Below are 12,181 nucleotides of genomic sequence, written 5' to 3'. Positions count from 1 at the left end.
TTTGAGCATCTCCAGTTTTAATTGTTCCACCATTGGTGGCTGTACCTTCAATTCTTAAGCTCTGGAATATCTTCCCTAAACCTCTCTTCCCCTCTACTTTGCCTTCTCTTTAAGAGACTCCATAAAACCACCTTGACCACGTTTTTGGTCAGTTGACCAATTGCTCCTTATGTAGCTCTGTCATATTTTGTTTTCTAATGCTCAATGTAAGTGCCTCAGGATGTTTTAATATGTTAAAGGCGCTAAAGAAATATTTGTTTTTCTTGTATGCCGGTTCGTTGAGTGCAAACTGACTCGTGATTATAACTTTAGTAAAACTCTGAATGCTGATAATGGGAACATTTCTTGTTTTTATCATGATTGTGTCAAATGTGTGTGATCAGTCTTTCAACCCGATAACAATGCCCTTGACAAGGGAATTCGATTCACCAGCCTGTACATGTTTTTCAAGTTCTGAATGTGCCCTTTAAGTAAAATAACATTCTTGTCTGGATATAGTAACTTAATTAGTGGCCAATTTTATTCGGCTATCAATGAATTTATAAACAATTGGATGACATTGGATTATTTACACATTTGATTCAATTCATATTCTGTCATATAGAAGATAAGAACAGCCCCGATAGTGTGCAATAAGCAGTGGCTGAAAATGTTTTAATTATATTAGCATGACAATTGAAGTATGTCAGTTAGTAGCCTTAACATTCATTGTATAACATGCACTAAGCCAATAAGCTGAACCATTGTAAATTGTTTCAATGCCACTAAAAACTTTAAGAAGTCTTACAACACCAGGTTAAAGTCCAACAGGTTTGTTTCAAACACTAGCTTTCGGAGCACTGCTCCTTCCTCAGGTGAATGAAAAGGTATGTTCCAGAAACATATATATAGACAAATTCAAAGATGCACGACAATGCTTAGAATGCGAGCATTGCAGTTAATTAAGTGTTTACATATCCAGAGATAGGGGTACCACCAAGAAAGCACAACAGCGCCTGTACTTCCTCAGGAAACTAAAGAAATTCGGCATGTCCACATTATCCCTTACCAACTTTTACAGATGCACCATAGAAAGTATCCTATCTGGCTGCATCACAGCCTGGTATGGCAACTGCTCGGCCCAGGACAGAGGGTCGTGAACACCGTCCAGTCCATCACACGAACCTGCCTCCCGTCCATTGACTCCATCTATACCTCCCGCTGCCTGGGGAAAGCGGGCAGCAGAATCAAAGACCCCTCTCACCTGACTTACTCTTCCAACTTCTTCTATCGGGCAGGAGATACAGAAGTCTGAGAACACTCACGAACAGACTCAAAAACAGCTTCTTCCTCGCTGTTATCAGACTCCTAAATAACACCCTCATGGACTGACCTCATTAACACTACACCCTGTATGCTTCATCCGATGCCGGTGCTTATGTAGTTACATTGTGTACCTTGTGTTGCCCTATTATGTATTTTCTTTTCTTCCCATGTACTTAATGATCTGTTCTGCTGCCCACTTTCCCCAGGCAGCGGGAGGTGTAGATGGAGTCAATGGACGGGAGGCAGGTTCGTGTGATGGACTGGACGGTGTTCACGACCCTCTGTCCTGGGCCGAGCAGTTGCCATACCAGGCTGTGATGCAGCCAGATAGGATACTATCTATGGTGCATCTGTAAAAGTTGGTAAGGGATAATGTGGACGTGCCAAATTTCTTTAGTTTCCTGAGGAGGTACAGGCGTTGTTGTGCTTTCTTGGTGGTAGCGTCGACGTGGGTGGACCAGGACAGATTTTTGGAGATGTGCACCCCATGGAATTTGAAACTGCTAACCATCTTCACCTCGGCCCCATTGATGCTGACAGGAGTGTGTACAGTACTTCGCTTACTGAAGTCAGTGACCAGCTCTTTCGTTTTGCTGGCATTGAGGGAGAGATTGTTGTCGCTGCACCACTCCACTAGGTTCTCTATCTCCCTCCTGTAATCTGACTCATCGTTATTCGAGATCCGGCCCACTATGGTTGTATCGTCAGCAAACTTGTAGATGGAGTTGGAACCAAATTTTGCCACGCAGTTGTGTGTGTACAGGGAGTAGAGTAGGGGGCTAAGTATGCAGCCTTGCGGAGCCCCGGTATTGAGGACTATTGTGGAGGAGGTGTTGTTGTTCATTCTTGCTGATTGTGGACTGTTGGTCAGAAAATTGAGGATCCAGTTGCAGAGTGGGGAGCCAAGTCCTAGATTTTGGAGCTTTGATATGAGCTTGCCTGGGATTATGGTGTTGAAGGCAGAGCTGTAGTCAATAAATAGGAGTCTGATGTAGGAGTCCTTGTTGTTGAGATGCTCTCGAGATGAGTGTAAGGTCAGGGAAATGGCGTCTGCTGTGGACCGATTGCGACGGTATGCGAATTGCAGTGGATCAAGGCGTTCTGGGAGTATGGAGGTGATGCGCTTCTTGGCCAACCTCTCGAAGCACTTCATTACGACTGAAGTCAAGGCCACTGGACGGTAATCATTGAGGCACATTATCTGGTTCTTCTTTGGCACCGGTATGATGGTGCTCGTCTTGAAGTAGATGGTGACCTCGGAGTGGAGTCGGGACAGGTTAAAGATGTCCGCGAACACCTCTGCCAGCTGGTCCGCGCAGGCTTTGAGTGCACGACCAGGGATCCTGTCCGGTCCCGTTGCCTTCCGAGGGTTCACTTTCAGGAAGGCCGATCTGACTTCGGAAGCTGTGATGGTGGGTATGGGTGAGTTATGGGCTGCTGGGGCACTCGACAGCGGATTGTTGGTTACCTGCTCGAACCGAGCATAGAATGCATTGAGTTCACCGGGGAGGGGTGCGCTGCTGCCGGAGATACTGCTCGACTTCGCTTTGTAGCCGGTTATGTTGTTTAGTTCTTGCCACAATCGCCGAGAGTCCGGCTGTGACTCTAGCTTGGTTTGATATTCTCTCTTGGCATCTCGGATGGCTTTGCGGAGGTCGTACCTGGATTTCTTGTATAGGTCAGGGTTGTCTGATTTGGAACGCCTCAGATCTGTCCTTCAGCAGGGATTCAATCTCGCGATTGAGCCATGGTTTCCGGTTGCGGAACATACTGCTTTTAGCTAAATTCGAGAGAGTTTTTCCCACTATTACTCATCTTTGTCACCTTCACATTCTTAGGGTGAAATATTCCTCCTTCAGATGTAACTAAGCCTAAAAACTTCACTATTTGGAGAATTCCGGGTATGAAACGGCACGCTTAAGAGCCTTTCCATTTTTTAGCATAACATGATGGAGTATCAACTTAGAATTCACTCAAGGCGGCTGGAGGGCTGTGTACCAGAGGTAGTCGTGAAGGACCAGATGGGCTTTGTCAAAGGCAAGCAGCTAACATTGAATAACGGGCACCTGCTGAACGTGATAATGACCCCATCCGGGGAGAGAACACCAGAAGTGATCATCTTCCTGAACGCAGAAAAGGTATTCAACATTGTTGAATAGAAGTACCTCAGAGGTACTTGGAACTTTGGGCCAGTATTCCCCTCCTGGGTGAAACTACTGTACAGTGCCCCATGGCAAGTGTACGGACAAACACCACCAGCTCTAGATACTTCCAGCTGCACAGGGACAGGAGGCAGGAATGCCCACTGTCCCCACTGCTCTTTGCTCTGGCAATCGAGCCACTAGTGATCGCCCTCAGAGCGACAAAGGGGTGGAGAGGTATCCAAAGGGGAGACGGACAGAACAGAATTTCACTCTACGCAGATGACCTGCTCCTCGACATCTCCAATCCCGGGACCAGCAGGGAAGGGATAGTGAAACTCCTAAAGGAGCTCAGAGACTTCTCGGGCTGCAAGCTTAACCTGAATAAGAGCGAGGTCTTTCCTGTGACCCCACAGGGGGCAGAGCTGGCGTGAATGCCGTTTAAACTGGTCCAGACCAAATGCTGCTACCCGGGTATCCAAATAGCCCACGACTGGACACTGATCCATAAATGGAACCTGATAAGTCTGGTGGAGGAAGTTAAAAGGGATCTGCAGAGGTGGGGCTCACTTGCACTCTCCCTCTCAAGGAGAATATAGACTATTAAAATGAACGTGCTACACAGGTTCCTCTTCCTGTTCAGATCCCTCCCTGATCTACATCTCCAAGGGCTTTTTCAACACGGTCAACAAGCCACGCTCTGAGCGTGGTACCAAAAGAGGCAACATTGTGGCCTAACCAAAATATCCATCATCTGCAACAACTATGGGTTCACTCCTGCAACAATGGATGCTACTTTCAAAAGGTGGAGCTGGATTAGGGTACTCTTGATGGTGTTGCTAACTTTGGCTGTTTCTTAATTTGGCTCTGTTTAATTTTGTTTGCTCAAGAGTCGTCAGGTATCTTACGACACCGCCACAAGGTTCAGAACCGTATACTGATCAATGACGCGATGCACCAGTTAGTAAGTTCAAAAGCAATGCTCATTTATTTATACACAGTCAAATCTACTCATGCATAAACTCTACAAGCTAAACTACCACTATTACTAAAGCCTATACTTAGTTTCGGGTGCCCACTCCGTCAGAGGAACAATGGCCGTTGCTCGGTTCGGAGGCTGCTGGGTTGAGCTGTTTACAGGGTAGCAACTAGGAGCGTCTATCTCGTAGCGTGCGTTGACTTGGAACTTGGTCTGATGCAGCTGCTAGGCTGGTCTCTCTCTTCGCTGAGAGCCAAAGCCAAAGGAGAAAGATTCTCCCTTGGGGAATACCTTTTATACTAAAAGGGGCTTTGCGTGCTTTTGGGCGGGAATTGAACTTGGCCTCAACTAATTGGGTCTTTCCCCAATCATTCGTATCGATCTTCCTCCAATAGAGGGGTGGTTCCCTGATCACTGGGTGTGTCCTAGGTGACTGTTGGTCTGCTTTGTCTTGGCTTCTTCTGGCGCCGGGGTGTCTGCCTTAACATTGTGTATCTAAATGTTTTCCTTTTGTCCCAGAGATGGCTCATTAGTATGTAGATTGCTTAGCAGTTTCTGTCCTGTCTGAGAGCTTAAGGTTCTAATCAACAAACAGACTGACCTTGCACCTGCTCGTTTCTTAGTATTGTCCAATTTTCCCTGCATTCTTTACAAGTGTCCGTTTTGTAACCGGGACGTGGCCATCCCAGATGGCTACAATGGTTAGGGACATGACTACGGCTGATAAAGTAGCGACCCTGGGGGAACTCATGGAGAGGATCCAGCTATAAAGAGGGAACGACCTAAGATGCATTCAAGTCAAACATTTCCTCAGTGAAGCAGCAACGTACCTCCAGATACCAGGACACTCACTGGTAGAAAGACTGCTGAATGCAGGCGGCCTAGGGGAGGGGGACTGTGGGGGCATGTATGGGTGACTGCTGGAGGAGGTACGATGCCCCTTGGACGAGACGGGGAAAAAATGGGAAGAGGAACTGGGCATAGAGATAGGGGGAGGGCCTCTGGATCGAAGCACTGCACAGGACGAACTTTACCTCCGTGTGCAGGGCTGAGCCTAGCGCAACTGAAGGTGGTGCAGCGAGCGCTCCTAACCAGAATTCAAATGAGCAGGCTCTTCCCCAGGTGGCGGATGGTGCCAGGGAGGCTTGGCAAACCGCACCCACATGTTCTGAGCTTTCCCCAGGCTTGTTGGGTATTGAACGTCCTTCTTCGAGGTCATGCCCAGGGTTGTGGGAGTGAGAGTGGACCCGTGCCCAAAAGTGGTGGTCTTCAGTGTATCAGATCAGCCAGAACTGCTCTTGGGGAGGGGGGCTGCCCTCTAACCTTTGCCTCATTGCTCACCCGCTGGAGAATCCTGCTCGGCTGGTGATTGAGAGCACCACCCAAGGCTGCAAACTGGCTGTCCTACCTGGTGGAATTTCTCAGGCTGGAGAAAATTTAAATTCGCCATCAGTGGATCAGAAGAAGACTTCCATAGGATGTGGGAGCCATTCACCAACTTGTTTCGAGACCTATTCATAGTAGAGCAAGGGGGCGTGGGGGTGGGGGTGGTGAAGGCAATCAAAGTATCGCAAGGCATGAGCAGGAGGGACAAAGCTGGCAAGCTAAGGCCCAAACCAAATTGTATATACATGCCGTAAATATGTGTCTCAGCCATATTGGGGAATGTAAAATATGTATGCAGGTTAAAGGTGGGGTCATGGTCGCTTGTAAATATATGTTTGGCTTTTGCGTGTTTTTTTTTCCTCAAATGTATAATTTATAATTTGGATATAAAATATGAAAACACAATAATAAACATTTCCCCCAAAAAATCTTTGTATTCACTCTGACTGATTTGTTTTAATAGCTTTTATATTGCTTAGATGGGTATGTGAAGATAAAGATGTCTGCTTTTGCTGATGATTACACAATGTTCTGCACCATTTGCAATTGCTCAGATAGTGAGAAGTGTCCAGGTGCAGCAAGATATGGACAAATCAGCTTGGGCTGATGTGTGGCATGAATGCCACTTGTCATTTAAGTGCCAGGCAATAAGCATCAACAAGAGAGTATATGATCATCTCCCGATGACATTCCGTGGCATTATCATTGCTGAAAGCCCCACTATCAATATCCGGGGGGGTTACCATTGACCAGAAACTGAACTGGACCAGCCATATTTGGCTACAAGAGCAGGTTAGAGACTAGAAACTGAGGTGAATAATCTGCTTCCTGACTCCCCTAAGCCTATCCACCATCTATAAGGCACAAGTCAAGAGTGTAATGGAATACCCGTTGGATCAAAATCTATCCGAACATCAATGTGAGTGTAGCTACACAACACTGCAGCGATTCTAGAAGGCAGTTCACCACCACTACCTGAAAGGTAATTAGGAATGGGCAGAAAATGCTGGCTCTGCCACATCCTGTAAAATAAAATAAAAAAACTAACATAAGCATGAACATTTATTCTAAAAACCTTCTTTGCCAGATTTTACAAAATATATTGTGCTGTTGTAGGGAACATAATTATGTTAGTACTAATAATGTGTAGCAGCATTATGCAATAATATGTAGCAGCATTATGCTTTAATGTGCAAATTAGACATTCTCATCAAACTCTATAAACAAATTGAAACTAATAAATTGAGTTTATAATCATGAACAGTGAGAAATATTATTGTAATGGTTTTAAATATGCAACTAAGTAGAATATAGGCTTTTTAACAGAAGCTACGGGCAGCACGGTGGCGCAGTGGTTAGCACTGCTGCCTCACGGCGCCGAGGTCCCAGGTTTGATCCCGGCTCTGGGTCACTGTCCGTGTGGAGTTTGCACATTTCTCACCATGTTTGCATGAGTTTCGCCCCCACAACCCAAAGACGTACAGGGTAGGTGGATTGGCCATGCTGAATTGCCCCTTAATTAGACAAAATGAGTTGGGTACGCTAAATTTTTTTAAAAATTAAAAAATTTTTAACGGAAGCTTGTATGTTTTAATTTTTAATTCGTAGTTTGGGCACCACTGTTGAGTATCCTGTGACCGATAGAGCAAATATTGGGGGTTTCTTATTTTTGTTTATTCTTTAGAAAGTAAAATGGAAAATGTGACAATTATATTGTGCCACCCACATTAATCAATTTACAAAATAACATAATAGGATACTTTACAAAACAATATCATTCAGTAGTAATACTACTAAACCATAGTAGTATTAAATGTGGCTTTCAGTGTTCCACTATTTTGAGGAATAGTGCGATTTAATTATCTGTTGTATAACTGAACTTAGCTTTGTCATTTTAGAGTCTGGACATTTTCTTTTTAAATTCGGTACGCCACTTATTTTGGCTGTGATTTACTGACATTTCCCTCCATTGACTTGAAAAATCAAGTGTTTCCTATTTTGTTTTGTACTCTTCACCTGCTTCTCACTGTAAATCACTGAGATGTCAAGTGTAGTGATTAATTAGGCTGCACGTGCAAGTGCTTTTTGTCACCTGTCAAGTTGTAAAGAAGATGCATTATTGGAGACTGAGATGCCTTTTAGTTCACTGAATTTCTCAGTGGACACGCAGAGCAGCTTAACCACATTATCTGCTTTGTTTTTAGTGCTTTCAGGTGCACACTCCAATTCTTTCTAAGTTTGTAAAGACTGAAAACTAAACAGTTCATTTGACCAAACTGAGAATTGGACATTGTTGTTCCGCATCAGTAAGCGTTTCTTTTTTGAGCTCAAATTAAAATTAAATCATTACCACTAATGGTTGCACTATCTCAAACTATTGTATTTTCTCGAAGATTTAATTAATTGCCTTTTAGTTCATAACTAATCACTTGAAAAGTATGAAATATAAAATGTTTAAATGTAATACAAACTGTGAAAATAGCTGCCATCCCATCGACCTGGATATATTCTAGTGCAGACACTGCCATTTCAGAAATGTTTATGTATTCCTTCCTTCCCTGTGCATTATATAATCAAAGTTGTCTAGTGACTTCATAAAGCAAGCAACTGAATATGCGGTTTATAAATTTAATAGAGTTCTAAAGTTAGCTGATGGCCCTATTACAATACAGAAGATTTAATTGTGAAATCAATCAAAAATATAGAAGGGGAAGAAGCACTTATTGAGGGTGCTGGTATCTGTGTTACAAAACTGAATATTCTGTTCCTTTTGGGTCACCTAACCATTTTCCAACTTTGGAATCTCAACAAGGAGTTACAACCACGTGAATATTTGAATTTAAGTGATTGTTTTTGGATGACTTTCCAACTCGGCTAAAATGCCATTAGACTTTGCACAGTATGTGCTGAATATGCACGGTCAAACACTGGCACCTCACCAACGTGCAAAGTTACAAAATTACCCGTGCAAATTTCAGGTAGAATGCATCCAGGTCACATTTGGTCAAATAAAGTTATCTACAATGTCGGAGTAGTAAAACTTTTTTCTCAATTTTTTTCTCTACAGCTGTCGTCTTTATGGTCACTGAGTGAGATGACTGAGTTATGACTAATTGTTCAAATATATAGTTCCAAACTTATTCCAATATGACCCTCTTAACTGGCAATGTGAGCAGAAAAATATAGAATCATAAACATGGAATGGTTATCACATAAGACGAGACAATTTGGCCCGTCATGTCTGTGCTGGATTTGTGCAAGAGCAGCTCAGCTAGTTCTACTCGCTTAGCCTTTCACAGTGACCCTGCAAATTCTTTCTCTTGGAGTCATTGAGTTTTTACAACACAGAAAGAGAGGCCCTTCTGCCCATCATGTTCATGCCGACCATCACAAACCTATCTATTATCCCATTTTCCAGCACTTGACCTGTAGCCTTGTATGCTGTGGCATTTCAAGTGCTCATCTAAATGCTTCATAAAAGGCAGTGAGCTCCAGAATCCAACCACTCGAGGTGAAAAAACGTTTCCTCACATCCCTTTTAAACCTTTCCTTAAATCAATGCCCCTATTTATGGATCCTGCCGCTAAGGGGAAAAGTTTCTACCCAGCCACCGTCTCCATGCCCCTTATAATTTATACACCTACATCAGCCCCCCTCCCCCTCCTCTCAGCCTTCTCTGCTTCAAGGTATAACAACTAACCTATCTCTTATCCCATTCCTTTTGAAAGCTACAATTGAAGCTGCCTCCACTGCAATCTCGGAGACTGCAGTCCAGCTCAAATCATTTGCTGTGTAAATATTGTGGGTTGGCACAGTGGTTAGCACTGCTGTCTCACAGCCCAATGACCTGGGTTCAATGCAAGCCTTGGGTGGCTTGTCTCTGGAGTTTGCATGTTCTCCCCATGTCTGCGTGGGTTTCCTCCGAGTACTCCGGTGTCCTCCCACAGTCCAAAGATGTACAGGTAAGATGGATTGGCTATGTTAAATTACCCCTTAGTGTCCAAAGATGTGCAGGTTCAGTGGGATTACAGGGATAGGGCGAAGGGGGGGGGGGGGGGCTTCTGAGGATTGTGGAGACTCGATGGGCCAAATGGTCTCCTTCTGCACTAGTCTCTCATCCATGCTACCATTCTTGTTTTCTGCACCCTCTCCAATGCTTTCATTCCTTAAAAGTGTGGTGCAAAACATTGAACCCACTGCTCCAGTTGAGGCCAAAACCTTCCAGCTTTTCTACCCTCTGCTTCTAATTTTAAAGCCCATAAATACACAGAAACATACACAAAAAATAGAAGCAGGAGGAAGCCATTTGTCCCTTCAAGCCTGCTCCACCAGTCATTATGATCGCAGTTGATCATCAAATTCAATACCCTGATCCTGCCTCATTCACCCCCCTCCCCACACCCCCCAATAGCCCTTGATCCCTTTAGCCCCTATAGCTATACCTAATTCCTCATGAGATTATGCAAAGTTTGGCCTCAACTACTTTTGGTGGTAATGATTTGCACAGATTCACCACTTTCTGGGTAAAGAAATTTCTCCTCACCTCAGTTCTAAAAGGTTTATACCTTATCCTAAACCATGACCCCTAGTTCTGAACTCCCCCACCATCAGGAATATTCTTTCTGAATCTACCCTGCCTAATCCTGTTAGAAATTTGTAAGTTTCAATGAGATCCCCTCTTGTTCTAAACTCCAATGGATATAATCCTAACCGACTTAGTCTCTTCTCATATGTCAGTCCCACCACCCCAAAAGTCAACCTGGTAAAACTTCACTGCACTCCCTCTACAGCAAGAACACCTTTCTTCAGATAAGGAAACCAAAACTGCACACAATACTCCAGATGTGGCCTTGCCAATATCCTATACAATTGCAGTAAAACATCCCGAGCCCTATACTCAAATCCTCTTGCTATGAAGGCCAACATACCATTTGCCTTCTTTACTGCCTGCTGTACCTGCATGCTTACTTTCAGCAAATGATGCACGAGGACACCAAGGTCTCGCTGAGGATCCACTTCTCTCAATTTACACCCATTCAAATAATAATCTTCCTTCCTATTTTTGCTGCAGAAACTGATAACCTCACATTTAACAAATTATACTGCATCTGCCATGCAAATGCCCACTCACTCAGCCTCTCCAAATCCCGCTGAAGCATCTCTGCCTCCTGCTCACAGCTCGCCCTCCCACCTAGCTTTGTGTCATCTGCAAATTTGGAGATAATACATTTAGTTCCCTCATCCAAATGATTAATATATAATTTGAATTGTTGGGGTCCTAGTACAGATCCCTGCAGTATCCCACTATTCACTGCTTGTCAACCATAAAAATGCCTATTTATTCCAACTTTTTGCTTCCTGTCTGCTAACCAGCTTGCTAACCAGCTTTCTATCCATCTCCAGACACTAGCCCCAATCCCATGCGCTTAATGTTACACAATAATCTGTTATGTAAGACCTTGTCGAAAGCCTAAACCACATCCACCGGTTCTCCCTGGTCAACTCCACTAGTTATATCTTCCAAGAATTCCAGTAGATTTGTCAAGCATGATTTTCCTTTCGTAAATTCAGGCTGACATTGTCAGATTGTACCACTGCTTTTCAAATGCTGTGCTATGAAAAATCCTTGATACTGAGCCCAGTATTCTGTATGCATTATTAGCCATTTTCCCGATCTGCCCTGCCACTTTCAATGATTTGTAAGCATATACCTCCAGTTCTCTGCTCCTGTACTCATTTTAGAATTGTATCCGTAATTTTATATTTCCCTTTTCCTCATTAGTTCCACAAAAATATATCGCTCAACACACTTTTGCATTTAATTTCATAAGATCATGAGATCATAAGAAGTAAGAGTCTGCTAACCTATTCACTGATCTGATCTGATTGTGGCCATAACGCCATTCTCCTACCAACCCCCGTGACCCTTGATTCCCTTGTCTGTCAAAAATCTCCCTAACTCAGTCTTGAATATGTTCAATTTCACAGCCTCCCCTGCTCTCGGTGGCAGCAAATTAAAAAGACCAATCACCCTCATAGAAATTTCTCCTTATCTCCATCTTTTTAAAATGTATTAACAGGCTGAGGACATCGTTGGCTGGGCCAGCATTTATTGCCCATCCCTCATTGCCCTTTAACTGAGTCGCTTGCTTAGGCCACTTCGAGGGCGTTTTAAAGTCAACCACATTGCTGTGGGTCTGGAGTCACATGTAGGCCAGACCAGATAAGGATGGCAGGTTTCCTTCCCTAAAAAATGTTAGCCAACCAGATGGATTTTTATGACAATCATTTCATGGCCATGAGACTTGTAGTTCCAGACTTTAAAAACATTCAAATTCCACTGTCTGCCATGGTGGGATTTGAACCCAGG

General features: G+C 43.9%; 1 protein-coding gene across 1 annotated transcript in view; it reads left to right on the top strand.

Moving 5' to 3' along the window:
- LOC140408906 (cysteine-rich hydrophobic domain-containing protein 2) overlaps positions 1 to 12,181 on the top strand; it is a 107,574-nt gene that overhangs the window by 68,855 nt on the left and 26,538 nt on the right. The window lies entirely within an intron of this gene.

The sequence above is a fragment of the Scyliorhinus torazame genome, chromosome 3 (assembly GCF_047496885.1).
Source record: "Scyliorhinus torazame isolate Kashiwa2021f chromosome 3, sScyTor2.1, whole genome shotgun sequence".
Taxonomy (NCBI): Eukaryota; Metazoa; Chordata; class Chondrichthyes; order Carcharhiniformes; family Scyliorhinidae; genus Scyliorhinus; species Scyliorhinus torazame.
This window is presented reverse-complemented; position numbering and strand designations above follow the sequence as displayed.